Raw genomic sequence first — 3,266 nt, 5'->3', positions numbered from 1 at the left:
AGGTGTTAGATCATCTTTGACAGAGAAAGTTTCTATACAGAGGATCTTGTACATCTAGTCTTTCTGCTGGGAATAGTCTGAATGGTTTGAACTCCTTGAAGTTGGAAGAGTAGAGATGATTATTACCTTACTGCAAATGTACATGTTTTCATGTAGTTAGAAATATGGAGGCTAAAGTTGAGATCTCATTATTCTCATTGCAATAAAGGTCTCACATACTTCTCTCTTACCAAAGTTCACCTACATTTGTTTCTTTGACGTTATTTTCCTTCCATTCATGTTCTTCATTGACAATGATTTTTAAGTGGTAAAAATGAAATCTGGTGTCAAAAAGATACATCAGGGATAGATGTGCTAACCATGCCAAACCTCACTAGCCTGATGCCTATGTAGGAAAGATGACAATCAGGCTATTCATTTATTTTCACTGGTGTGATTCCTTTCACATGTGAGAAATTATACAATATTTTATCATTAAATATTTTGAGAATAATTAATTATAGAGTGTATTATGAAACCTAACCTGTTCATAACCATTGTTTTGCAAATACACATCCCATTTCTTTTCAATTTTCAAAGTCTTTTAAGAAATTTTCTGATAATGTTTTATTTCTCTTTAATGTCCATTCTCAATTGATCCTTTGTGTATCTAGCACACTTTCTTAAATAGTATATGACATTACACTGTGGAAGAGCATAAAGTTCTACATTACTGAGTTATTAAAGCTACTTCAAACTATAGAATTTGATTTTCATAGGTACTCTATGAATTAGAACATCGATTTTCATAGGCACCTCAATATTTTTTAAATGTAGAATTTAATTATTAAAACTTAAATTCAGAGTCTAAATTATTATTCAATAATTTTGCTAAAATTGTAGTTCTATAAACATAGTTTTGGCCTGAATATAATAATAATTTATATGCAGAAAATTATTTGATAAAATAATTCTTGGAAAGTTACTCCTCTAAGAAAGGCATCACTGAATATTTAACCCAAAGTCACAAATGAATTGAAAATATCACTTTCTTGAATGTCAGTCATTTTTAGGCAGGAAATTCTGAGGTGTCTGTTATCTATATATACTATGTACATCATATTTCCTTAGAATGTATAAACATGAGAAAATCAGTGAGTGAATAGATTCATGTCACTACCAATGATGTGCAGAGCAAAGTGGATGAGAGTTATAGAGACAAATGAAAAGTATGAGACAGCATTTCCTTTTCAATTTTATTTTAGTTTAAGGTGTATTGATTAATTTTAATTCATGTGTATGAATATGTGTAGCTGAATCTGCATGATTTTGTGTGTAATGTAGGCATGTAGGTCCACCCAGGGGTCAAAACAGGCTTTAAGATTCCTTCGAAGTGTAGTTACTACTGTGTGAGCTGGTAACTGTATCTGGGACTTCTATAAATATAATATGTGCTTTTAAGCACCTAGATATCTTCCCAGACCAAAAAAAAAGTGTAAAATGCTGGTATACATACATACATACATACATACATACATACATGTGTGTGTCTCTCTGTGTGTGTTACATATATATGCAATGTGTAGTGTGTGTGTGTGTGTGTGTGTCCTTATCAAAACCCTGTGAAATATTTTAAAATTGAAGAACAAGTTTAACTATCTGAGAACTAATAGTTTAGATAAATTTTTCCTAAATAAGAGATTGTAGCCATCTGTGTGTTGTATTCTTATATACAGATCAGAATCTAAGATGAGGATACAAAACAATTATCAAGTCATAAGACTTATCTTATTTATATATAAAAATAATGTACTGTGGTTGTTGCATGCTAGATCTTACATCTTAGACGTCATGTGGATTTCATTATTCATTTCTTTTTATAGAAATTAAAGCTCAGTTAAGAAAAAATGATGTATTTCCCAACAGCAAGAAAGACAGCAATTCTCTCAAAATGAGAAGCCATTTGATGCTAACAAAGTGCTTACTGGAAGAACCATCCTATTTGAGGCTCTAATTCTGGTCAACTACAAGTTTTGTTGGACCATGACATGGGTGTTTGAGCATGCTTCCTGTTATCATACTGAAATGAAGACATGGGAGACACAAGGTAGGGCTACATAGAAGTAATGAACTAAGGCAACAAGTTGACAACTATTTCTAGAGAGACTACATGGCTATTTTAGAATGGAAGGAGGCCATTATTGTCATGACACTTTCCAAAGTCGGCTAAGAAGGCAAAAATTAAAACTCTTAAGGTTTTCTTTAAATTATTCATGAAACATGATTTTCAAAATTTAACCTAAATTTCCACTGAAATATTTCTTAAGCAAGTTATTAAATAATCAGAAACATATTTTCATTGTTATCAAATTTAAATAAGTAATTTTGTTAAACATTGCTTGCTAAGAATCCTTTAAAAGGGAACAAAAAATCCTTTATTTTGGAACAAAGCTTTATGAATTTCACAACCTTCTTCATTTGCTACCCAGTTACAAATCTATTTATCAATCATCATAATCAATGGAGTTATAATAGTCAAGTAAAACATACATATTTTTGGGTTCTTTTTTTTTTTTTTGAGACAGGGATTCCGTATATAGCTTTGTAGACCAGACTGGCCTCCAACTCACAGAGATCTGCCTGTATCTGCTTTCTGAGTGCTGGGATTAAAGGTGTGCACCACCACTGCCCAGAAGAAACCCATACATTTTATTCACATATAATTTAGAATCTATATGGAGTAAACACTGTGAAGTTGTTCCACAAGTTATTACATGAAAATGATTCAATGAGCAACTACAAACTGAGATAAATGCTTGGTAGGGAAGATTTATTTTAAGAAAAGCTTATAAGAATGATTCTGGCTTGATGTGTAGCACAGCATCTACAATACCAGTAAGTGGGAGGTGGATGCAGAAAGGACTAGAGTTCAAAGTCCTCTGCTACATAGATAATTGGATTTTTTGGGTAAGCTAGGGCACATGATACTTTCCCCAGAAAGCCAATATGAAAGTGATAAGAGGAAGAAGAGGGAGAAAAATAGAGTGAGGTGAGAGACGAGGAGACATATACATACTGAGAGGAGAGGGGTTGGGAGATTTTCTAATACATAAGAAACTTCAAGAAACTCCCCAGAGAATGGATATTTGAACAAACACACATAATTAATGTACAAAACATAAAGAAGCAAGGAAGAGAAAAAACACCAGAGATAAACACACAGAGAAAATATACCATGCAGAAACAGAAAGTTGAGTAGGAAAGTCTTAGTGAAGACAGGATAAAAA

This window comes from Cricetulus griseus, chromosome 3 (genome assembly GCF_003668045.3).
Source record: "Cricetulus griseus strain 17A/GY chromosome 3, alternate assembly CriGri-PICRH-1.0, whole genome shotgun sequence".
In the NCBI taxonomy this organism is placed as follows: domain Eukaryota; kingdom Metazoa; phylum Chordata; class Mammalia; order Rodentia; family Cricetidae; genus Cricetulus; species Cricetulus griseus.
This window is presented reverse-complemented; position numbering follows the sequence as displayed.